This window comes from Podarcis bocagei (genome assembly GCF_964188305.1).
Source record: "Podarcis bocagei genome assembly, chromosome: 8".
NCBI classification, from domain to species: domain Eukaryota; kingdom Metazoa; phylum Chordata; class Lepidosauria; order Squamata; family Lacertidae; genus Podarcis; species Podarcis bocagei.
This window is the reverse complement of record NC_138133.1, coordinates 61823351-61849409: the sequence shown is the minus strand read 5'-3', so window position 1 is coordinate 61849409 and position 26059 is coordinate 61823351. Positions and strand designations below refer to the sequence as shown.

Genomic DNA, 26059 nt, shown 5'->3' with positions numbered 1-26059 from the left:
AACCCCAGAGTCGTTCGCAACTGGACTTAACGGTCAGGGGTCCCTTTACCTTTAGACCAGATGAGGGCAACTTTTTCTTTCCCTTCCTGCCCCCACTCCAAATGGACGAAAAATTAATATTACAGCCCCAGGATGGATATAGTTTTGGATCTTCTTCAAGGCCATGATGTAGGGGGGAATCCTGCAGATCATGGCTTCCCCTGACACATGCCATTTGCCCTGCGCACTGCTGGGGAAATAAATAGTACTACCAAGACAGCTTTGACTGGCTGACTGAACCAGGTTAGGGTGGTTGATGGGTCTATCTCGGTGAGTTAAGGACATCCCCTGCATGAGAAGACAGGCTCTGGTGGATTGAGCGGATGAGACCAATAGTAGGTCCAATGGTCAAGGAGGCAGTTTCTGCATGTGCTGTAGAGGGAAATGAGGGGCAGATGGAGCTCATTAACATGGGAAGTTAGCCCTTCTAGGAGCAGGAAAACTCTGATTCTAAACCTTGCGGAATATCTTCAGGAGAAGGCTATGGATGAAATGGGAGTGGAGTCCCTGCATAAAGCACATGTGTGTTGAATGCAGAGTTCTTCTGTGCTTTAGCAATGGATACCTGGAGTGCCTGGAGGTGATTGGAGGATGGATGGCGGCTAATGGATTGAAGTTGAATCCAGACAAGACAGAAGTACTGTTTTTGGGGGACAGGGGGCGGGCTGGTGTGGAGGACTCCCTGGTCCTGAATAGGGTAACTGTGCCCCTGAAGGACCAGGTGCGTAGCCTGGGAGTCATTTTGGACTCACAGCTGTCCATGGAGGCGCAGGTCAATTCTGTATCCAGGGCAGCTGTCTACCAACTCCACCTGGTACGCAGGCTGAGACCCTACCTGCCCGCGGACTGTTTCGACAGAGTGGTGCATGCTCTAGTTATCTCCCGCTTGGACTACTGCAATGCGCTCTACATGGGGCTACCTTTGAAGGTGACTCGGAAACTACAGCTAATTCAGAATGCGGCAGCTAGACTGGTGACTGGGGGCAGCCACCGAGACCACATAACACCGGTCTTGAAAGACCTACATTGGCTCCCAGTACGTTTCCGAGCACAATTCAAAGTGCTGGTGTTGACCTTTAAAGCCCTAAACGGCCTCGGCCCAGTATACCTGAAGGAGCGTCTCCACCCCCATCGTTCTACCCGGACACTGAGGTCCAGCACCGAGGGCCTTCTGGCGGTTCCCTCATTGCGAGAAGCAAAGCTACAGGGAACCAGGCAGAGGGCCTTCTCGGTAGTGGCGCCCGCCCCGTGGAACGCCCTCCCATCAGATGTCAAAACGATAAACAACTACCTGACATTCAGAAGACATCTTAAGGCATCCCTATTCAGTGAAGTTTTTAATGTATGATATTTTAGTGTTTTTTGGTTTCTATGGAAGCCGCCCAGAGTGGCTGGGGAAACCCAGCCAGATGGGCGGGGTACAAATTATTATTATTATACCTATTTTGTAGGCCTATCCTCTTAATTTTTATATTGGCTTATTCTTCACTGCATTTGACATCACTGACTAACTGGATATTGAAAATTCTAGGATGTTTTGCAATGAGTTTAGAGTCCAAAGTTTCTTAAAACACACACATTTGTGGTCTAAGGCACTGCAAGCATTTGAAAAATGTGAATGAAGGACCTTCCTCAAAACAGGGCATTAAAGCGTTTCCTTAAATCAGGGATCAGAAATGCTAGAGAGTTATAACTTGCACAAACCCTCACCAACGGCCGTGTTGGCTGGTGCTGGTGGCATTTGGGAGTCCGGCAACATCTCAGAGGCCAGTTTCCCTAAACCAGCCTTCAACAATCAAGATACTTCCAAAGTGCTTGGAGCTAGAATGGGGGACATGCATAATAAAAGGTAAAGGGATCCCTCACAATTAAGTCTAGTAGTTAATGACTCTGGGGTTGCAGTGCTCATCTTGCTTTACAGGCTGAGGGAGCCGCCGTTTGTCCGCTTTCATAGACAGTTTTTCTTGGTCATGTGGCCAGCATGACTAAGCCACTTCTGGCGCAATGGAACACCAACACCAAAACCAGAGCAGCACACGCAAACGCCGTTTACCTTTCCACCAGAGCGGTACCTATTTATCTACTTGCACTGCGTGCTTTCGAACTGCTAGGCTGGCAGGAGCTGGGACCGAACAACGGGAGCTCACCCCGTCGTGGGGCCTCGAACCGCAGACCTTCCAATCAGCAAGTCTAAGCAGCACAGTGGTTTAACCCACAGTGCCACCCGCGTCCCTTCTGCATAATAAAAGGGTATGTCAATTACCAGAAAAGTCTGAAAGGGATACATTTTAAAATCTCCTTCCAGAAATTGTGAAGCTTAAAGTGTACCTCTGTCACAAGACCAAGATATTCCCAAATTATCTAGGAAGCTGAAATGATGTTACCTTATTCTGGGAAAGTGACCTCCTGATGAGGCTCTAGTGATTTCTGCATGTCACACAGCAGCTACAACCATAACAGCCTCATCAGAAAATAATGGAGAATTCTAAATGTTGACCCCCCCCCTTAGATTTTTAGTAGTCATCAGTGGTTTAGTAAACCAATAACTAAATGAGCCACAACTATCTTCTTAATGCATCGTGTGTTCTTCTCATCTGCTTCATAAATGTAACCCTCTGTGAAAATATCTACTGGGGGGGGGGAGAGATTATTTAAATACTGAGATCATTCTGGTAGTTGAGAAGCAGTACATAGCCAAGAACTGTGGACAATTAGGCTCTTAACCAAGATTCACACCTGTCAAGCATAGATTCTATTTTAAAACAGTTTCTCAGTTGCTCAGAAGATGGAATGTACACCAAGGAAAGCAAAAGATGTCAACCTATAGCGATAATATATGCGGGTCTTCAAACAGGTCATCTATGCTGCTATATACAGAAACCTTCAAAAGTCCAAGTGTGCCATGCTAAACAGGAGAGGATGGGACACTTTGAGCCCATTTCTGTAGGCAGCAACCACTTTGATACACATCATTCCTAATTTTAATCAAACAAGATAGATGACTTGGCTGGCAGTCTCTCTCTTGAACAAGCGGTAGTGTTGATTTTAACCTATATTTATCACTTAAATTAGTAGCATGTGGGGGGTAGAACTTGGAAAGGCCCACAGGAAGCACTTCCTTATTTTCCACATTTGCTAAAAAGAACAAAATGCCCACTATTAATTCGCTTCCAGCAAACATAAAGGATGCTTCCATGGCATTCAGCAGACTATTGGCATAACACATTGCACATTCTGGCACAAAACCCACATTTCAGCAGGAAGGATTTTCCATTACTGGAGGGAAATGATAGATTACTACGCAACCCACCCGTTTGTGGGTTTTTATTCAGCCAAATGCTTGAAACACTGAAGGCATCCAACAACAAATATGGGGGCTGCTGCCTGACACCTTCCCTGTGGCTGAAGAAGAGAGATTCAAATCAAGGGTCCATATAGGTGTTACGTAGCAAATGTCATCCTTCAGAGAACCTAATCCTTTAAGCCACTTTTTAAAAAATGAACACTCACACAGAAGAGGGTTAGTAGCACAAAGGACAGAAAGCATATATTTTGGGTTATGATCCAAAACAGGCTCAATATTAGATTGCTTCTCTTTTTGGACTCTGATACAAGAACTGGTTCATATCTTGACACATCACAACTAGTTCTTCATGGGCCTCACTGTTGTTACTGACATTTCTCAACTACCAGCTGTGTAACTGTATGTGCATAACATTAAAATGGCTGCTTGTGTTTGGGGGTGGGGTGGGAAGACACATGGTAGCACCTTTTAAGAGCAGCTCCCAATAAGCCCCGGGGCTGTGTGGGGAGAAGCAGGAGTACCCAGGAGCAGTAAATGACCACACACACCCCGCCCCTCCAACCAGCCTGACCCCCCAACCCCTGCCATATTTTGGCCTACCTTTAAGTAAACTGAAGTAGAGCTGTCACATGTCCCATAGTTTAGGCGTCATCCCTTAGCAGTCCACCACACTGGCGCGTAGGTCCGTCGTTTATTCCATCCCGCCGGAGCGCCACAAACCCCAACGGGTGCCCCTTCTTTACGCACGTCCTGGGGAGGAGAAGAGGAAGCAAAGGAGCCGCCGTCACGCCGGTCCTGGTTCGAGGAGAGGCAGGAGAGAGGCAGCGCCCCCCCCTCCCGTCCCCAGCCACCATCCCTCCCTCTAAACACTCGGGGCTATTTTTAGGAAGGCGAGAAAATAAGCGCTGCCCCTCGAGGAGGCGGCTCGCTCTGCGCGCAAGCCTGTTTGGAAGACATAAGGAGAGGAGGGAGGGGGACCCCCGAAACCAGAGGGCCGGGCAACCCTTCCAAGTCAAAGTCCCCCCTCCGACCCCAATTCTCAGCAGCTTAGGGCCCCCGCTGTCACTCGACAGCAGCGGAGAGGCGGGCGTGGGACTGGGGGGAGCCCCGCTCGGATGCCAGCAAAGGAGCATCCCCGATCTCTCCGCAGCAGCTTCTCCAGCCCTCACCACGGGGCGCTCGGCCCAGCAAGCGAGGCTCTCTCGCCCACACCGTCGGTTCCGCACGTGTTGCGCCTCCCTTTGCTGAAGTGGCAGCGGCGGCAGCGGCGAAAAGGGTGTGTGTTTGTATCTTACACATCTACTCACCTCCCCGACGGCCGATTCAGCGAATCGTCTCCTCTTTCCCCCTCGCACTGCGGCTGAACCTTCTCAGCTTTTGGGCACCTCTCCGCCCCCTGCAGGTTGTTGCGGGTGGTGGTTTATTTGCAAAGGAGGGGGGCGTCTTTTTTATTTTGGAAAAAGATTATGCCGGGGGTGCTTTGGACAAACGCCCGGGCGGAGCTCCCGCTGTCATTGCCTCCCCAGCGTGCAGCTGCAGCTGCTGATCCCAAATTCACGGCGCTCCGGCTGCATGAAGTCATCGTGCTCCTCCTCTTCCTCCCTCCCCCACTCCGGATCACCGCATTCAGCTCTTACTGGGGGTGGGTGGAAAGGCAACCCACCCGCCACGCGATAGATGAATGAGGCAGGGATGGATAAATGAGGGCGTGGGGAAGCTTCGCGCCTCTCATTGCTAACAGCTTCCATCTCCGGGAAACCGGCGAGGCTTGGCGTGCCAAAGGAGATTCCCTGCCTACCCTCCCTCAGACTTCACCCCGGCTTTGGATGCTCGATGGGCTGCTCCGTGAAAATCTCCCCTCCCCTCTTAACTTCTCTCCGGGCTCCCCCGAGGATCTATTTACGAGGGGGCGGGAGAGAAGCTGATGATCTGTGCGCTTTAGCCGGGATCCATCCATTTGCACCTGCGAGTTGCAAACCCGAGTAGCTGTGGAATGCAGAACTTGTGATCCCTGAGCCTCGTTCGCAGGCTGAGCAAGAATTGCAAGAGTGCTTGGGAAAAAGCGATTGCTCCCTGCAGAGCGTTTTCGAGGAAAGGCTACGTAGGCCCCTCGCGTGGTTGCTGTAGATATCTGCTGCAGTCCCAACTGTTTGCAATAAGGTTTCCGCAGCGTTTTAGCAGAAATCTGTTCAATCTTTCTCATTTCTGTTGAGTTATTGCCAGGCTTAGTCATGCTGAGAGCAAAACTGTGAACCTTGGAGCTAGTCCCATTAATTTCAGTGGGTCTGCTTTAAGCGTGAGTAACCTTCATCTCACTCGTAATTTGCATGAAGGCACTATGCTATTGGTAGCCTTATTTTTGGCCCTTTGCGCTGAATTTTCATTTTTCACCACTCCCACCAAAATAGTTTGTACAGTGGTACCTCGGGTTACATACACTTCAGGTTACAGACTGCGCTAACCCAGAAATAGTGCTTCAGGTTAAGAACTTTGCTTCAGGATGAGAACAGAAATCGTGCTCCGGCGGTGCAGCAGCAGCAGGAGGCCCCATTAGCTAAAGTGGTGCTTCAGGTTAAGAACAGTTTCAGGTTATGTACGGACCTCCGGAACGAATTAAGTACTTAACCCAAGGTACACTGTATTTTCATTCAGCTGTTCACCACGAGCCCAAAATCACTTTTCAGTTCAGTCATGGCCAGCTCAGAGCCTATTGGTGTATTGGCGAATTTAGGGTTTAAACATGTTATTTTGCCCCAATGTGCATAATTCCACAAATACATGAAACTGCACTTACCATTTTCTTGCACATTTGCCCAGTTTGGAACAATCCTTTTGGGTGCTTGTCCTGAATAATTTGGTGTCACTATCAAACTGGCTTCTCAAGGTTCTCTTAAGACTTTTTGTGAATGGGGGGGCACCAATCCCCCCAAATTTTAGGGGGGCACTTCTTACATTCCTCCATTGTAGGATCCACCCACTTGCACCTACTTTATGCTCCCTGTTCTTTAACCAGTTACCATTCTGTAAAGGACCAAAGCTCTGATCCCCTGACGGCTAAGTTTACACATTAACCTTTTGTATGTTTTTGTGTGTGTTCCAAATCTCTTTAAAAGTCCAAGCCCAGATAACCCCATTTACATGCTTTTTGACGCTGAGTGGGACAGGACTTAACCTTTGCAGAAGCCATGTTGATTCCTCTTCAGTAAAGCTTGTTCATTTAAATCCATGTTACGTCTGCCTTTATTAATTATTTCTATCAATTCATGTTAAGCTAACTGGCCTGTAATTTCCCTGGATCCCCCTTAAAAAATAATGTTGCACTGGCATATGAAGGCTGGTCTTAGGGATGTATTAAACTTTTTTGTATGTAAGCTCAACAATTTCACTTTTGAGTTCTTCAAGGACTCTTATGCAGATGCCTCCTGGACGCAATATTTTTGTCTGGCTTGAAGCATCCTCAGATTGTGATAACTCCCCTCATCGGGGTGGAGAGGTGATTTTTGCATGGCTACAATATAATTTACCATACAAAGTAAGAATCACAACCAATATTACTCTTTCCACCTCTCCCCACACATTGTCAGTATGTGGCCCTCAGAAGGTTACCCATAAAGAAATGGGCTGAAAAATGTCCCCCATCCCTAGCTTACAATGGCTAGATGTTTTCCAATGCCAGGCACATAGGAGGTTAGTAATAGGATAACAGTGGGCAGGGGTCACCTAACTAGCCTTACCAGCAGAAGCCATACTCAAGGACTTGCACAGTAGGGTTTCCTCCCTTCTGCTCCCCCATGTGCCCATGACCCCCTGGAATTGGCTCACGGCAGGTGGGTAGGTCAGGAGAACGCTCAGAACCACACGTGGTTTGCAGTGTGTTCAGAGAGCCTTTTCCTACAGAATATTCCTACAGAATACAGTGGTACCTCGGGTTACATACGCTTCAGGTTACAGACTCCGCTAACCCAGAAATACTCCCTCGGGTTAAGAACTTTGCTTCAGGATGAGAACAGAAATTGTGCTCCGGTGGCGCGGCGGCAGCAGGAGGCCCCATTAGCTAAAGTGGTGCTTCGGGTTAAGAACAGTTTCAGGTTAAGGACAGACCTCCGGGATGAATTAAGTACTTAACCCATGGTACCAGCGTGGTGTAGTGGTTAAGAGCAGTAGTCTCGTAATCTGGGGAACCGGGTTCGCGTCTCCGCTCCTCCACATGCAGCTGCTGGGTGACCTTGGGCCAGTCACACTTCTCTGAAGTCTTTCAGCCCCACTCACCTCACAGAGGGTTTGTTGTGGGGGAGGAAGGGAAAGGAGAATGTTAGCCGCTTTGAGACTCCTTAAAGGGAGTGAAAGGTGGGATATCAAATCCCAAACTCTTCTTCTACCACTGTACCCACAACCATAGCTGGAGTTTCCAAGCAAGTATTGAGGCCTGACACCTTGCTCACTTGAGAAATTTTAGCACTGTAATCTTCAAGGTCATTGCCTCGTGCGTTTCTATGGTGATTCAGCTGGCACTTCTAAACAGAAATGCAGCCTCTTCACACAGATTATGTTTTATCAGAACCATCTGCAGAGAACGCTCAATGGCTTTCTCTCTCTCTCTCTATTGGTCGCCTATTGCATTTATAACAAAGTTTGCCGTAATCTCCACCTCGGACTTTTATTTTATACTTATAAATATTCCGTGTAAAGTGTATACTGCAGATACTTCACATCTGTGGCCAGTGATTCTAGACAGTGATTTGTGGTGGATCTATTGTTTCTTCAAAGCTGCAGAATGTTCAAAGAAAGGGCAACTTGGGCAAGATTTTTAAAAATATCACAGGCTGACATGGCAAATATATAGAACTATCGAAGTAGGCTGAAGTGCTTGATCGAGACCTTTCTCTTGAGCAAATTCTCTTGAAATGGATGTGATTTGATTATGTTTAACATTCAGTTGTTCATTTTTGAAAGTGTTTGTTACTTACATCCTGCTTTATAGCCCTGAGAGGCTCCCAAATATCAAATAGTTCAAAAGGTTAGCAGATCTAATGAGGGGTGGGGAGAACCATAGTGCCCAGTTCGTTCATATGGCCTTTTGTTTGCCTTCATTCTTGGCCTTCATTGGTGTGGATCTTTGAGAAAACTAGAACTGATCAGGTGAACCATGAAGCTCAGTCCATAAACGGGTCAGGTCTTTGCTGGTTGGCAGTTGCCAGGCAACTGCTTCCACTGAGGACCTCTGAGGCAAAGGAGTAGTTCAGCCCATGATGCATCCAAGTTCTTCCCTTGTTGGGAGCTCTTAATCATCACTAGTATTCATCTCAGTCTTAAGCCAGTTTCACCTGATGGGGTTTGAGAACCCTGAAGATACTAAACTATGAGCTACTGAGAAGGGACAGAGCTCAGTAGAGGATACTATATACTTTGCATTCGGAAGGTCCCTGGTATCTTCAGTTTACAGGATCCGAGAGAAGAAGATCTAGAAAATCTCTCCCAAGGAGCTGCTGGCAGTCAGGGTAGAACAGATTACGCTGTTCTAACAAACAGTTTGATACAGTATAATAATCTTCTGCTACTGTGAACAATATGCTCTATATTTAGAACTTCGTATTTTTACCATGTCAGTAGAACAAAGTGAAGCTCCTGCCAGAAAAGGGTTTATGAATTTCCTTTGTGAAATCCTGCAGCTGTGATTCAAGAGCCCGTTCAATCAAAATGGGAGAGAAGGAGAGCAGATAGTGAAAGCAACAAGAAGCTGTGCTTAAAATATATATATATCCATGTGCACTTTCATGTCCTTGGCCACGTTAAACAAACGAAGGCAGCCATAGCTGGCTAATAACTGATTGGTAGAATCTCAGCCCAAAGCCCTGAGAAGACAGCATTTCAACTCACTACTGCCGTGATAGGCTAGGATTGGATGAGCATTACTTGAGCTGCAGCTTTTGCTGCTGGAGGATGCTCTGAAAAGTGGAACAGGAAGGGAAGCTGCCTGTGAGCACTGATCCCACAAGCAAAAGGGAGAAGCAGAAGCTCTTCAATTTTTTATACCAGAAAGTGAAGCTTGAAACCACACATTCTTCATTTGCAACTGCTTCAGATGCTGTATATCTGATATCTCACAGCCTTTCTGCTGCTACCATTTTCATAGAGTTCAAAAACTGCACTTCAATGACTTTTTTCCTCTGCTGTCAGCTTAATTTTTGCCATCTCTTGAGGTGGGATACATCTGAAGGAACTCTCTATCTTCTATTGCTTACAGCAAATCGGCTGCAATGGCTGTTGGCAAGGACTAGCAGTGTAAATCCTATTCATGTCTACTTTGAAGTAAGTCTTACTGAGTTCAATGAAGCTTACTTGCAGGTAATATAGGATTGTGCTGTATGATTCAACAGTAGTAATGGTCACAGTATCAGTCGCAAGAGATTGCCTGATGTACTAGAAAGGTGGAAGGACGGATTAGGTTTTGTAACACATACCCAATCACTCAGATTCTAAGCCCTGAAACTCTTGTGGCAGACATGTGCAATTGTGTGCCCTACCATGTCAACACTGAGTACTTCAGCAGCCAACTGCAGCAGAGCAGGGGTTTTCTTCCTCTTAAAAATATAATACCGCCTAATATTTTTACCTGACATTTCAACAATCTGGTATTAGTTCCTGGTTAAAGCATCAGATATATAGTCTGGGTGTATTCCTCAACTTGACTGCCACTAGAAGCTAACATGACCTCAGTGGTGGGTAATAGATTTTCCTAGCTATGGCTGGTTTGCCAGCTATGGCCATTCCTGGACAATTACGGCTTGTCCCCAGTGATTCAAACACTAGTGACCTCCCATCTAGATGATTGCATGGCAGGGGGTTGGGCTAGATGACCTTTGGGACCCTTTCCAACTCTGCAGTTCTATGATTCTATGACTACAGGTTGGCTCAACATGGAGCTGGCCTTGAAAATGGTCCTGAGACTGCAGCTAGTACAAAATGCAGCAGCCAGAGCTTACCGGGTCCAATCAAGGATATAGTTTTAGCATGCAAAGTCTTGAATGTCTTAGGCCCCTTGTTAATTAACTGCTCTCTATAGTGCTGAGCTGCACATATATTTTAAAGATATGCATCCCTTAACATTTTCACTACCACTTCATGTTGCTATTCATCACCCGTAAGTGCTGTCAGCCTTTTCATATAAATTGCTTTCATTGATTCTACCTTCCACTGAATGAAATGCATGGATGACTCCATTCAGACATTGAACTTCAAGGAAGAAAGAGGTGTGTGGATCACTTGCATGCCTACATTTTCTGTTGCCCCCTCCACCAAAGTCCCACACCACTTTTAGACAAACTCATGTGCTGCCAGGGCATGTTCCATTAGAGACAGGGGAGGTGTGCCTGTCTGTGTAAACCAAAACAGAAGGACCCTGTACAAGAATATACTTATAGGCAGTGATAGCTACCTGAGGAAGGGAGTACAAACCTTAACTGCTACAGCCAACGCTATTTTCCTAGAAAAAGAGGTAGTGGAACTCACCATGAACCCCTCCCTCGTTCTCTGAGAATGGCAATGGCACCCACCTAAGAAGTTTCCTGCTTGGCAGGGGGTTGGACTCGATGGCCCTTGTGGTCTCTTCCAACTCTATGATTCTATGATTCTAAGTGCTGGAACCCACCTGAGAGGTGCTGGGACAGTTCTGTCTGAAAGAAAGCCCTGGCCACAGCTTATATATTAGGTGAAACCAATCACCGCCACAATTACCTAGCAAAATCACAGTCGTGTTCTTGACTGTCTGGGCCAGCCTTTGCCAACCTGGTGCCCTGCAGATGTTTTGCATGAGCAGGCCCTATGGAGGTTTCATCCAAAAGATCTGCAGGGCATCAAGTTGGAAGCAGCTGGTTTGGGAAAGCGAAGGGTGCCTAAGAGGCAATAATAGTTGGATTATCCAAATGAAGGAATAGGAGGTGTGGAAATAGGGGGTGAAGATGAAAGGGATACTAAAGGTCTGCAGAACAGAACAGGATGGCAGCTTTGTAACTGAGTGAAAAACGAAAAAGGTCCTTAGTGTTGCAATATGTGGGACGATGCAGGAGGTTACCATGGGTTAGGGAGTGGTATGTGTGCAGGGTGGGCAGGCTTGCCAAAAAAATGGGAGGAGGCATGGACATGGGGATAAAAGTGATGATGGGTGCGAGGTGAAAGCTGCAGAGATAGTACAGGATAGTGTGCACCCCGGAAATGATCTCTTTCAGCTTCTGCCTTCTGGAACTAGGACTAGCCGCCTGAGAAACAGTTTCTATCCAAATGCGATTTTGGTTTTAAACAAAGTGTAAGGTAGTCTTTATGTGAGTATATTGTATTCAATTATGGGGTATCAGAGTTTCTAGGGGCTAACCAGGCTGGGATAGCTGGGATAGCAGGCTTGTGGGTTTTTGAATGTCTGATGTAGATTTTTTCAATTTCGTTGTTCTGTATAGGACAATGACAATAAAGATTATCGTATTGTATCATATCATGGAGCTGCTAAATGGAAGAAAGAAGCTACTTCAGAAATAGGGTTGTGAAGTTGAAAATACTGTTTAGTGCATGGGGTGGGAAGAGGAAGCTCAAGGGGTCTAACATGGTGGGGAGTAGCAGGAGGTTTGGCAGGGGAGTAGCCCCTAGTTCAGCTATAAAGACACTGTACCCTTTTTGATCTTGTGTCGCAAATCTTCTGACAAAATGGTGTTCTGCACCTATTTATGATGCATGTAAATTCCATTGAAACCCATCAGGTCTGTAATACCCTGACACTTTTGGTTACACAACTACCTACCATCACTGATGATGAGATAGATAACTCTTCTAAGGTTCATGGTGTACCAGAAGCTCTGCAGAAATGAATTGTGGCAATGTAATAACAGTGATGCTACGCTCAGGAATGGGCAAGTGTGTCTACCTTTTCATTTCTGGTTCCACCTGAACTATGCGGGCTTCTTTTTGGAGATGGAGGGCTAACGGTGGCTGAGGAGGACCCTTGAAAGCAAAGGGTGGCCTGAACAGCTTGAGTCCAGGTTTCCAGGATGCCTGTTTATGAAGGATGCACTTGGCAGTTAAAATTATGAACTGCAAGTGACTTTGCTTTCTTCCTCCTCCTGTCTGGTACCTTTGATTGCTTTCAGACCAAGTTTATCATTTGCTTCGCCTTCCATGTGTCCAGCAGGACCCTGCCCAAACTATATCATGTTTCGCAGGCATTTCCTTTAAAACGGATTTCAGAGCTCTTCTTTCTTTGCCCTCTTGTTTTCCCCACAATGTGTTTATTGTAAGCACACTGACAATATAATGAATGCCCAGACAGTCCTGATATTGTCTGGCGCTTTGTCGCTCCACTGCGTACCGTTATAAAGGATTTGTGCTAGAATATATATTTTGTGCTGTTGGTTCATTGTGGCAAACCTCATTAAAACTGAGGGATGGGGTTTGGAAATACAGCCCTGGATGCAAAGGTCACTAGGGTCACGCAGAGTTGACGAGATGGGTTGCACGTAAGGCTTTGATAATATCTTTAAAAACAGGATGGGTAGCTGAAGAAGCATTTTATTTTGCAGGTACTGCAGGGCTAAGGGAAGACGTTTTGATGTTCAAAATGGCTGTGCTTCGTGACGCAAGAGATGTGCAACGATTTAGTTCCCTGGGGGAAAGCACAGCTTGTGTGATTATGGCCTCCTTGGTGTTTCTAAAAATATTACGATACCAAGCAACCAGTTGGACTTCTTGTGCCGTTGTGCTGACTCTGGTGGACTGAAGATACACAGAAATGCTCTTAGTAAGTGGATTAGTGTCATATTTAAGGCTGAAAAGCTAGGGACTAGCTCATACACTATAGAATTGAGAAAATATAAAACGCAGAAATACAAAGTAGCTGGTATAATGCAAGGATGCCAACAGGATTTCCTGGGCCTGGTACACCGTATGTGGACTTCCCTTTCCCCCACATAACCTGTGATCTATTGGAAACAACTGCTACTTATGTACATACAGTGGCACCTTGGCTCTCGAACTTAATCCATTCCAGGAGTCCGCTTGACTCCCAAAACCATTTGGAAACAAAGGTGTGGCTTCCGATTGGCTGCAGGAGCTTCCTGCACTCAACTGAAAGCCGCGTAAGCCGCGTTGGACGTTCAGCTTCTGAAAAATGTTTGCAAACTGGAACACTTACTTCTGGGTTTGTGGCATTCAGGAGCCAATTTGTTCGACAACTAAGACTTTCAGGAACCAAGGTATCACTGTATATTAATTTAACCTAAGCCTCCCTCTTGTACAGAAAAATATACATCCATCAAAGGCAGAAAAGCAGCCTCCGTCTCCTTGCAACATTTCAGAGTCCTGATATTTACACTACAGTAATGATATTATTTGATAATTTAGTTGTTAATTTTTCTCCTCCAAGGCAGCCAAAGCACTATATATGGGTTTATTCCATTTCCCCTCCCACAGCAATCCTCTGAGGTAGGCTTGGCTTGCACAAGTTCACCCAGTGACTGATTTTGTACCTAGGCCTTTCTGGCCCAAGTCTAGCACATGAAGCGCAGTACTTACTGATCCAAGTTCAACACCACACTATAGTTATGGTAAAACTACAAACCAAAAAATACAGTAATAAGACTGTATTAAAGCTATGACTTATATAAAGTGCATCCATTTTTAAGGCAAATGCAATGGCTCAATCTCTCATATAGAAAGCTGCCTCATGCCCAGTCAGACCATTGGTCCATTTAGCCCAGTATTGTCAACACTGACTGGCAGCATCTCTCCAGGGTTTCAGCCATGAGCCACTCCCAGCCCTACCTGCAAAGCCACTTAGACTGAGGACAGTTTATCAGCTCCAGACAGAGAGCTAATCTTGACTCCTGAGTAGCTTTGCAAGCATTGCACTCGTTCCAATTTCCTCTAATCCACTCGTTGCTTCTTTCTGACCTTTTCTTTATTTAATACATTTATAGCTTACATCTTCAACACCTAGGGTTCTCTGGTCAACAAGTAATAGAAAAATATGCAACTCCTTCCCTGAAGGTATCAAACAATTAAATAAAAACATAATAATCCAATCTCAAATCCTAACAGCAGATTCCTAATGCAAACTTGAGTTACAGGAACCTAATTCAGGAGAAGGGAAATACTTCTTCCTTGCCATATCTTAAGGCGGGGGGTAGTTTTGCAGTGTGTCATTTTTGCATCTTGTTCTAAACCTCTCATTTGAACTTGAGAGATCAAGTTGTAAAAACACCTTGAAATAGTTTATTAATTCAGGCCGTACAAACAGCTTGAAAAGCTACATCGTTTTATTTGAATATATTCAAAGGCTGCCCTCATGTGGTGGTCTTTAAAATAGGAATGTGTCTCTTACATAATGGCATTACGAATGAACACAAAAATCTCCTACCTACTGATTTTTATTTTTTTTTTTAGTTACAGAAGCAAAAGATTTCAGAACTTGCACAGGGCTGCCCAGCCTGATACATATCTAAACCTTGGGATTTGTACAAAACTGGTCAGCTTCCTTATTCTAGAAGGGATGAATATATTTATAAATCTTGGTTTCTACCAATTTATTTCATTTTTCACATGTCAAATTAAGTTCATCACATTTCTTCATCAGTTTGTGTTATGGGTTCAGTGAGAACAAACAAGGAGGTCCTGGCAGGATTCATCAAAGGGAGAGGACAATTGGGAGAAGATTACTGAATGAGTGGCAGGTAGACCCCAAGTCGTTCACTAAGAGACATTCCTGCCCACAGAGGCAGGGGTATCGAGTCTTCCATCGCCCACCTCATTGAGGTTGCCCTGGTAACCAAGAAGGCATGAACATGAGTTGGACCACTAGTGAGCAGACTGAGACAAAGTTCCACAGACCCTCCAAGTGTCCCTCTTTTCCAGGGACAGTCCCAGATTTACAGAAGCTATCCCGGTTTCTGATTTGATCCCAGAATGTCCTGTGTTTCCTTAGGCCCCTGTTTTCATCAGAGGAATGTTGAAGGGTATGGTAGGGCGTCCCTATTTTCATCAGAGACATGTTGGAGCAGATGGAGTTAAGTGACAACCCCCCCTCCACCAGCCAAGGAGATAAGTAACTATGAAACCTTTAGAAAACATCTGAAGGGGCTTCTGTTGTCAAACATAATCTGTTCCGGAATACCATTCGACTTCCGAAACGTTTGACAACCGAGGCGCAAAGAGCTGTTCGCAATTTTCATTGCGAAAATTATTTTTTTTAAAAAATAATATTTATTGAGTTTCCAAAAATTTAAATTTAAACACTACAAACAAAGAAGCAAAAAGAAAAAACAAATGAAAAACAACACAATACAATACAAAAACACTACAAAACTAACACATAAGACAAATAAAACAAAACAAAGACCATTTAAAACATATTAAACAATTTCAATGTCATATCTTTCGTTCGCTTATTTACACGACTTCCTCACACCTGCCTTTTTGTATTCCACATCAATTAATTATTTCAGCAATTCCTTTCCATCTTCCCCTGTTTTCTATCCTATAATTATCTTAACACATTCTAACCTTATTTTGTTCCCTTTAATGCTCTATTAATCTATTTATACTTAATTCCTTATAACATTTCTGCTAAAGCCATATAACTTCATTCCAACTGTGTTCTAACATTCATTAATTTTGCAATATTTCTATAAATAGTCTTTAAACTTCCAGTCTTCTTCCACCAGCTCTTCTCCCTGGTCTCGGATTCTGCCGATTCTCTCAGCCAGCAAAAAGCAGATGATTCACAACAAAACTTAGGGCTCTGGCAGGGCAAGTCCACCTTCTTTAGCATCCGTTAATATCTTAAATTTTACTCGAGGCTTCCTGCACTGCCAAACAAATCTAGAGACGTCCCTCTGACACCTCCTGAAACAATCCCTCCCATCCATAGCTTGCAATGTTTGAAACAAAAGCAACATCCCCAACATCACAGCAACCCTCATCCCCACCACAGCAACTCGGCCCAACAATAACAACTTCCAATTTAACCCTATTTCCAAATCCCCCTTCTCTTCAAGCCAACGTCCTTCACAGTTGCCCTTGAATAAATTCACATTTTCCTCAGGTAGGGCTCTGATCCTCAATTTCATCTGTTTCTCTTTAAGTTCAGTCATAACAAGTATCAGCTTGAATTCATCAAGTTGTCCTTGTATGGATGGGACTCTCTCTCTCTCCAGTTGAATTACTTTAACTTCAGCAGCAAGGGTTTTCTCCTTAACTTCATCCACAGTTTGCCGTATCAGGATAGATTCCTGTATCAATTTCTGGGTGGTTTCTATATTGGTATTCACCTTTTGTCCCAGGTTATTTAAACTTTCTACCATTAAGTCAGTTTTAATATTTGCAGCATCCATTTTCATATTTATCACATCCATTTTCTTGTGAAGTTGTTCCAGCGAGTCATTTATTTTCACTAATACAACCGCTAAGTCCTCTTCTGGCGACATTCCGTCTTTCCCATCTGCCATAACACTCAATAGATTCAATGTCAATCTCACAGTCTCACGGGTTTTATCTTACCGCTGGAAATTTCCCAGCCCAGATCTTATGTAGCCGCCAGTTTCAAGAACTTCCACTAGAGGGAAACAGTTTCTATTTGTATTGATACATAATATCCTCTTATAGGCACAGTTCAAACGACCCAAAACTAATTTCAATTTTCAGTTACTTTCACTGCTGGAGACAGTAGAAACAATGTATCTTCTCTTATGCTAGCTGTCAATGAACGATCCAAACGCTGTCAATAAACATCCCACCAAACGTCGGACCTACTAGCAGCCCGTTCCCAGGGTCCGAGCGGCGGTATTTTACCTCTCTTGGTCTCTTCCGCAGGCAAACTCAGTCCACAACTCCCCCCCTTCTCCTGCCTCCAAGGGGGGGGGTTATATTCTTTACTTATGGAAATTTAGTCTTTTACAAAAGGCTTTCCAAGACTTCAGCTTGCAGCCTCAATTGCTTCAGTCTATTTACAAAAGGGGAAGGCAAACTTCCTGTATTGAACCTTTCCCGTTTTGATGACAAATTAGACGTTTTAAAAATCCAATTTCCCCGATTAAGCTCTACTCACGGGTAGTTACTTTAGAGTCAAATTGTCCACAGGAAAAAGTCAGCGCTCTCCGACAACAGCTATGCGGCTTTGCTCCATGGAAGAAGCAGATGATTCGAAGCACCGCGCCGCTCACCCTATGTCGCTCCGGATCCCCAAAACCGGGTTTCCCCGCGAGTGGGGGAGGCATAAAAGGTGCCCACCGAATCCCACGCTCACAGGCTTCTCCCGCCTGTGATTTTTAACGGGTCTCCGCCTTCGCCGTGGCAGCCAGACCCAGATTTCCACAGAGCTGATTCTTCCCGATCAGAGGAATCCAGACATTGCCGGAGGCGCCTCCCCGGAAGTCTCTTCATTGCGAAAATTAAAAAACACACGCCTTGGAAGCCGTTTGACTTCTGAGGCATGTTCAAATATGGAAGCAATTACTTTTGGGTTTTCGGTGTTCGGGTTCCGAAACGTTGTGCTACCGAGATGCTCGAAAACCAAGGTTCCGCTGTATAGGGAAATTTTAATGTTTAATGTTTTATTATGTTTTTATATGTGTTGGAAGTCACCCAGAGTGGCTGGGGGAACCTAGTTAGATGGCTGAGGAAATATATATATATGCATAAAGGTAAAGGTAAAGGGACCCCTGACCATTAGGTCCAGTTGTAGCCGACTCTGGGGTTGCGACGCTCATCTCGCTTTATTGGCCGAGGGACCTGGCGGCCAGCATTACTAAGCCAGTAATGCTTAGTAAGCCAGTTTACCTTCCCTCCGGCGTGGTACCTATTTATCTACTTGCACTTTGACGTGCTTTCAAACTGCTAGGTTGGCAGGAGCAGGGACCAAACAACAGGAGCTCACCCCATCACGGGGATTCAAACCGCCGACCTTCTGATCAGCAAGCCCAAGGCTCAGTGGTTTAACCCACAGCGCCACCCGCGTCCCTATATATAGGCATCCCTATTTTCATCGGAGAAATGTTGGAGGGTATGGTTCCAGTGCTGCTGGATGTCCAAGTGTGAGCAGACCTGGCCTACCCACAGGAATGTCTGCTTGCACAGTCCCGTAGGGCAGTGTTTCCCAAACGTTTTTGGGCAACGGCACACCTGTTTACCGGAAAAAAATCTCGCGGCACACCACCATTAAAGCCCCGCCCCCGTGACGTCAATCGGTGAGCCGGCGGCCCGGGCCTGAGCTGGAAGGAGAGGCGGTGCTTTTCGGCACAAGGCAATCGGCCTGGAATTGTTTCCCGCGCGCTGCGAAAGGGAACAGCTGCGGTCGCGCGATCCCTCCGGCGCTGGGAGGGGAAAGGGCGGAGTCGCAGAGCACCAGCTGGCCGAGCGGTTGCGCGCAGCGTTGCGCTTTTGGAGAGCGTGCGGCTGCTGCTAGGGGATCCGGGGACATGAGCAGGCCTGGCCCGACCCGGGTTGAAGGAGGACAAGCCGGCAGCGCGCCAAGTGAGTTCGGTTGCGCGCGACGGCCCCCGCTCCCCCCACCCCCGCCGGATCCTCGCCGCCGCCGCCTCTCGCCCGCCTCCCTCCCACGGCACACCAGCCGATGTCTCACGGCACAGTAGTGTGCCGCGGAACACCGGTTGGGAAACACTGCCGTAGGGTACAATCATGCACATAGCTAGTCCAAAGTCAATCCAGCTGAGTTTAGTGGGGCTTACTCCTAGGTATGCATGCTTAGAATTGCAGCCTTAGCAAACTGACATAATGTACTCAGAACCTCATTTGTCCCCAGGAATCACCTGATCCTTCTCTCTCTGTGGCCTCTGCCCATGGCTGAAATGGAGACTGGAAGCTCTTTGCAGAAAGAAAACACCCATTTTGCTTATGCTGCTATTTATTTATTTCGTAAGGTTTAAGGGACGCAGGTGGTGCTGTGGGTTAAACCACAGAGCCTAGGACTTGCCGATCAGAAGGTCGGCGGTTCAAATCCCTGCGATAGGGTGAGCTCCCGTTGCTCAGTCCCTGCTCCTGCCAACCTAGCAGTTCGAAAGCACGTCAAAGTGCAAGTAGATAAATAGGTACCGCTCCGGCGGGAAGGTAAATGGCGTTTCCATTCACTGCTCTGGTTCGCCAGAAGTGGCTTAGTCATGCTGGCCACATGACCCGGAAGCTGTACACCGGCTCCCTCGGCCAATAGAGCAAGATGAGCGCCACAACCCCAGAGTCGGTCACGACTGGACCTAATGGTCAGGGGTCCCTTTACCTTTAAGGTTTATATACCACTTGATTGTAATAAAATTCAAAGTAGTTTACAAAATCTAAAGTGCTGTATACATTTAAATAGGGCAAAGACAAATAATAAATAGACTCCCAGCCCCTGCTTGCTTGGCAACAGTCTACGAAAGACTGCAGCCTGTGTTCATGTTCAGGATATACCTACAAATGTGCCCATTCTGGCAATCATCCATGCTTTCACCTGGTGTTTCCCATTCCTCTGCAATTGGTTTATTTTGAGCACATCTTTCTTCCCTTGCGTCCTTCACTGATGTGGAAATATATGGGTTTTTACGTATATTATAGTGCACAGTAGACATGCAAACCTCAGTCACCAACAGACATTAGCAAATCAATTACCTTACCTGTGTGTTACTTTTCAAAGTTAATGAATTTCCAATTGGGTAGCACTGTTAGTCTTTTGCAGCAGAAACAACAGTCTTGAGGCACCTTAAAGACAAAGTTAATGAAGTGGCTGATGGCCCATCAGAAAGCCATCTACGGCTGCAATTCTAGCCATGTCTACTCAGAAACAAGTCCCATTTGATGCAATGAGGCTTACTCCCTCTTAAGTGGGGCTAGGATTGCAGCCTTTCTCACTAGCATGATTTCACAGTTCAGCAGAAGCTTGTCTTCCTTCTCCTTTCTGTCACAGAGGTATCAGGGAGGGACAGTTTAGCACGCTTGGTATTTTGTTCTTTGTGTCCTCAATTGCATGAATTACTCCTTCACTCAATTGCAATGCTTATTCAACCACATTCAAGGCCCTTTTTATTGCAAGGTTTTGTTTCACAGATGCATATTCTAGGCATAAAAATGGATGTGTGCATCTTCTCTCAATGTTTTACATCAGGCTCAGTGAGGCAGCTGCCTCAGGGCAGCAAGTATGGTACAGCTGGGGGGAGAAGCAGATCTGGGTCCAGGGGAAGCTAGTTGTTCGCCACCCTGCACCTTCCCCTCTGCCACCACTGACTTCCCTTTTGCCCCCGCCACTGCTAACTCCTCCTCTGTCAATGCCCACCAATGCTGCCTGTTCCCCCTGCCAATGCTGCCAACTCCTCTCCCGAGAGAGCCAGTGTGGTGTAGCGGTTAAGAGGGGTGGACTCGTAATCTGGTGAACTGGCTTTGCTTCCCCGCTCCTCCACATGCAGCTGCCGGGTGACCTTGGGCTAGTCACACTTCTCTGAAGTCTCTCAGCCTCACTCACTCACAGAGGGTTTGTTGTGGGGGAGGAAGGGAAAGGAGATTGTTAGCCACTTTGAGACTCCTTAAGGGGAGTGAAAGGCGGGGTATCAAGTCCAAACTCCTCCTCCTCCTCTTCTTCTTCTTCTTCTTCCCGATGCCGACTCTTCCTCCCCAGCCTTCATTTCAGCCTTTTTCTTGACATCATTGACTGGGTGGGGAGGCAGAGGTGTCATTGGCAGTGGGGAGTTGCAGCATTTTCTGTGTTGCCCAAAGCAGCAAAACGTCCTGTTTTATATACAGTGGTACCTCAGGTTACAGATACTTCAGGGGTTACAGTTGCTTACAGACTCCGCTAACCCAGAAATAGTACCTCGGGTTAAGAACTTTGCTTCAGGGTGAGAGTAGAAATCGCATAGTGGCGGCGCTGCGGCAGCAGTGGTTGGCCAATTAGCTAAAGTGGTACCTCAGGTTAAGAACAGTTTCAGGTTAAGAACGGACTTCCAGAGCGAATTAAGTTCTTAACCCAAGGTACCACTGTATTGGGATTTTGCTGGGAGTTAGGCAAGGTTTTTAAACCAATGATTTAGCAGACAGATACAAATCCAGAAGTTTCTTTCCACTTTGTCGAAAAGGCTTAGAGGAGCACAGATGAAGTCAACAGGTAACAGCAAGAGACCACTTAGGCTTCTGGTCTCCAGAGTTATTAGCCACCTTTTAGAAGACTAGGTATCATTATTTTGCATTGTTCAATGGTTGCTTAATTTTGTAAAGTAGGTTTTTAATGGCTGGAAAAGGAAGTTTCACAAATGGAGTGCCAGAATTAGAAGGTCCCATCCCTGTAAGCAGGGGTGTACCTAGGGATTGACCCCTGCTAAGGGCCCAGGCCTGGTGTGGGGAGCAAAAATGGTGTCTTTCTATTCTGGCTCCTTGCACCAGCGCTGTGAGGTCTCCTCCCCAGTTGGCTGTCGGTACTGTTAGCTCCTAGCCCATGGTGCAAGGGAACCTAGGTTTGTTTCTGCCTGTAAGGTACTACAGTGGTACTTCGGGTTAAGTACTTAATTCATTCCTGAGGTCCGTTCTTAACCTGAAACAGTTCTTTACCTGAAGCACCACTTTAGCTAATAGGGCCTCCTGCTGCCGCCGCGCCACCAGAGTACGATTTCTGTTCTCATCCTGAAGCAAAGTTCTTAACCCGAGGTACTATTTCTGGGTTAGTGGAGTCTGTAACCTGAAGCGTATGTAACCTGAGGTACCACTGTACCTCAATTCTACAAGGATACTCAGAGTAAGGCCTCAGTTGAAAATCTCAATAATCCAACAGATTTTATGTGGGAGCATGCTGTCCTTCAGAGTAGTCTTTGTTTTTAATTCTATTATGTATTTTGTAGGGTTTTTATGTTGTAATTTTATTTGGGGAACTGCCCTGAGATCTATGGGTGTAGGGGACGGTATACAAATTTAAATAATAATAATAATAATAATAATAATAATAATAGAGATGGGTAGGCATCAACAAGCACACTTTCCACACTCGCCATGGAGAGCTTCAATCTCACTATTGTTTCATAATTCCTTGTCAAACCTCCTACAATAATTTTCTTGAAGACCTTTTGTGGCAAATCCTATTCAACTTCTCATTGCTGCCATGTTTACTTGACAGTGAATGTACATGATTTCAGTTTGGCTTCCTTCCAAATTAATAGGCAGCCCATAATTGCAACTTTAAGATTTCAGAGTCCTTAATTCATTGTGGGCAAAAATGCATGCACAAATAATCAGCTTTTTTAATTTGGAGGGTGAAAATGAAAAAGCAGTGCAGAACAGACATTCCCATGGAACCAATTGGTTGTTAATCCATCCCATAGATTCTCAGTGGGACAGAGAAACAGAATTAATAATAGCATTTCTTCAGTGGGTTTCATGCAACACTAAATCTACTGAAGAGGATTCTGTGAGGATGCGTAAGAGAGGTTTTGTAATTCGGCACTTTGATACATTGAAAAGTGCTGCAAAAATGTAAATAAATAAATAAATAAATCTCAGCTGGCCATGTTATGCCTGAATGGAGTCTTTGGGAAAATTGATTTGGGAATCCAATCCCCAAATCTGTTTTATTTACATTTATTTATTACAGTTATGTATATGCATAGATCCTATTTTTTGCACCTTCATTATTTACCCTGTTTCCAGATGTGTCCAAGATTCAGAATATGTCAATATGGGGAAAACCCACCCACCAAATATTTCCCGATTTCTTCATGCGCTTTGTACTGTGGCCTCGTGGTGGCAGAGTAGGCTAAGAAATCGCATTCACGTGGGTAGATTTAGGACTGAACATCTGTATGTGTGGCAGCAAACATAAGCTATTAGAATGACGATTCCTTTGTCTGCAGTCCAGCTTCCCTGGTTCTTTTTGATGCTCTGACTTTCTCTCATTAGATTGGTAACAATGTCACCTCTTCATAGGAGACAATGGATAAATCCAGGAATTTGATACTGCAGTGATTTGGAAGCAGCAGACCCCAAAGAAGGTAGAAAGAAAGAAAGAGAGAAGTTTATACTCTTTCGCTCAAGTCTTGGGGCACACGCGCACACATTCTGTGTGTGTGTGTGTGTGTGTATTCACACACCCTGTAGATGCTTTCAAGTAGTATAGATGCCATGTTTCAGATGGGTGAGAGACAAGTCTGAATAATATTATGCCCATATCACAGGGAGTAATGAGGTGAAGCAGGAAGAGTGAGAAATGTACTATAACCCTGCCATTAATGTAATGTAACAATCTGCTGCTAACATCTGCATATGGCAGAATAGGAACAGGCTGAGTGAGAGTGGCTGCAATATCGTCTTTTCTTACAGGGTTACAGAACCACCCTGCATTATGCTCTCCAAGGTTGCACCCCCGCATTAGGCTTCCTGCATTTTCGACAGGGGTGAAGGCTGATAGATAGGAGCTCTCTAATAAAGGCTTCAATTACTGCCACCAAAATACTACATCACAGAAACATGTCTTTACTGGAGTACTACATGCAGATAGATGATAGATGATAGATAGATAGATAGATAGATAGATAGATAGATAGATTAGATTAGATAAGGATTTTACAAAGAATATGCAGATGTTTCAAGTGACATCATTTGACTATCTTGGCACGTGTATCTAAATTACTTGAAATCAGACAGTTATGTTGGAAATAGTGCAGCAAAATGAATCCATCGCCTTTGCAAAGAGATCTGTCTACTTAGGCACCAACTTTAGGGTTCATACCTGGTCTTGGGCCACAGAGACAGCAAGGATCCTGCTGGGGCATAGCGTTTTCCACCCTGCTAACCACCAAATTCCCTGGCTGGGGTGGTTTCTGAGCTTGTGTTGGAGAACCTCAGGACTATTGTTTTGGGAGACTTCAATGTCTATGTCAGGAAGGGCCTGCTTGGGACTTTATGGCTGCCATGAGGATGCCATCAGCACATGACATTTGTTTTCTGCCACTGGGGAAATGAGGTATTGTTAAGCACAAACTCTTTCCTTCTTGGGTTTGGATTGACAGTGGAAATCCTTCCCTGAAGGGTGGGAGACAAATTAAGTTGTCTGCCCCCCAGGGGCACCTATGGGATCCAATGGATTGCTGAATACTCTGGGGGAACTTTCTGGTTGACAGATTCTGTCAAGGCTTTGGTCTCACTATGGAATGACGAGAGTAGGGAGGGTGATTGACTCAAATTCTCCCTGGTACCCCCTCCAGTGCTGCAGAGCCTATAAGGCTCCCTGGTTCTCAGACGGTCTACAGGCAATTAAGCAGCTCAGATGATGGCTGGAGTGCAAATAGGCCAAGTCACACAATGAATGTGGTCAAGCACAAGCAAGACGATAACATTGTGCTTACTATGTGGCAGGTAAAGAGCACAATGGAAGCATGTTTGGAAGGAAGTTGTTTGGAAACCTTTGCTTACCTGCTGTGTCACCTATTTCTTCTTCTTCTTCTTCTTCTTCTTCTTCTTCTTCTTCTTCTTCTTCTTCTTCTTCTTCTTCTTCTTGAAAGACTTTGAGGTTCTACTCAAATCTTGATGCCACAGTATCTCATCTGGGAAGGTGTCCAGCACACAGTCTAGTCAAGTTTCTTCTTTGGATCAGTTTCAGTTGTTGCAAACTGAAACAGTCAAGCCACATGTCCTCCCAATCCTTTTCCTGGTTCCTATTGGCTTGAAAAAGGCAGTGGTGCAGTCTTTCCTGAATAGTGATGACATTAAGACCCCTGAACAGTTTGAGACCTTGATGCTTGAGACCCATATATTCCTGCCCAAGAATTAAGATTCGCTGGAGAGGTTCACCTCCGCATTTCACCTATGGGAGATGTGCATCTTCTTGTGCAACAAATTTTTGCTGGCGCAAAACATTTTGCCAGTGGAAGAAGACATAGAGCTAAGGGTCTTGAACTTAGTACTGCATTGGATGCAACCTCGAGCTCTCTTTAAAGTACCACACAGAATATGGGAACAAAATGATAAAATATAAAGCACTACATTAAAAGGTTGCAAAAATATAGGTCAAGATAATGAGGCCCACACAGAAGCACAGTAGTTGCATAAAAGCAACCATTTATTAGAGCAGTTAAATTTGGACCACAGTCGCCATTTATCTCAGCGCTGTTCCTGAATGGGCAAACACCACGCTGAATGTTAATTATTAAAATGGGCACCATATGCATATTTTCTTTTTTTAAAAAGAAACAGCAACAGCCAAGAACCACTCACCTGATTGGAAAGAATCACTCTGTTTTAGAATAGTGAAGTGAATGGTTGTCTTAACCTAGCTCTTTTTGCCAGTTTGTAGTTTTTGACTTAGGGATGATGAGAATACATCTCGGTTCCAATATATATTTAGGGAACTGTTTAAATGTGAAGAATATTTCAAACAAGGGTTATTGTGATTCAGTGAAATAAAACAAGAGCTAAATATGCTGAAAAAATAACATCCAAATCTAGATCTATGAGGCCCTGTGTCAGATGTAATAGAGGGGAAATGGTTTTGTTTATGGTTTGCTTTCTTATTCCAGGTGGCCAGAAAGGTCCCATCTCATTAGATTGTAAAATGAGTATTTTTATATACAGCAGGCATTCTGTTCCATTCAATCCCTAGGCATTTTGCACAAATGACAGCAAAGGGAGTGGCTATTGGTCCATTTCCATACAAATCTTGTATTGGCTGATATTCACTCAACTCATATAAAACTCTTTAAAAACAGGATAGTGAAT

General features: G+C 45.2%; 1 protein-coding gene and 1 long non-coding RNA gene across 3 annotated transcripts in view; one reads left to right on the top strand and one right to left on the bottom strand.

Moving 5' to 3' along the window:
• Positions 1-4896, bottom strand: part of PKIA (cAMP-dependent protein kinase inhibitor alpha) — a 41336-nt gene extending 36440 nt beyond the window's left edge. The window contains exons 1-2 of the mRNA XM_081205331.1: positions 4651-4896; positions 3944-4093 (exon numbers count right to left, since the gene is read on the bottom strand). The gene's annotated coding sequence lies outside the window, so the exon portion shown is untranslated. The remainder of the gene's footprint in view (positions 1-3943; positions 4094-4650) is intronic.
• Positions 4376-26059, top strand: part of LOC308593215 — a 70789-nt gene continuing 49105 nt past the window's right edge. For both annotated transcript variants that reach the window (XR_014010857.1, XR_014010858.1), the window contains exons 1-2: positions 4376-4619; positions 12907-13124. This is a non-coding gene — a long non-coding RNA (uncharacterized lncRNA). The remainder of the gene's footprint in view (positions 4620-12906; positions 13125-26059) is intronic.